This window comes from Eimeria tenella, genomic scaffold (genome assembly GCF_000499545.2).
Source record: "Eimeria tenella Houghton genomic scaffold, Eth_scaff2442, whole genome shotgun sequence".
Classification (NCBI taxonomy): Eukaryota; Apicomplexa; class Conoidasida; order Eucoccidiorida; family Eimeriidae; genus Eimeria; species Eimeria tenella.
In genome coordinates, this window is record NW_013542305.1 from 2060 (window position 1) to 2356 (window position 297).

Below are 297 nucleotides of genomic sequence, written 5' to 3' on the forward strand. Positions count from 1 at the left end.
TGCAGCAGCAGGAGACCACGGGGGCTGCTGCAGCGCGAAAACCTCGTTGCTGCACCTGCTGCTGCCGTAGCTGTTGCTGCAGCAAGGGTCTATGTAAGCAGCAGAACAGCTGTGGGGGCCCCACGGGGCGGGGGCCCCCTCGAGGGTCATCAGCTACAAGAGGCCCCCAGGTAAAGGGGCCCCCAAAAGGAGGAAAGCACTAAGGCAGGGGGGCCCCCGGACCCCACAAACTCTGCTGCTGCTGCTGCTGCTGCTGCTGCAGTGGGCCCTGCGCCGGGGTCACTGCAGCGCAGCAGC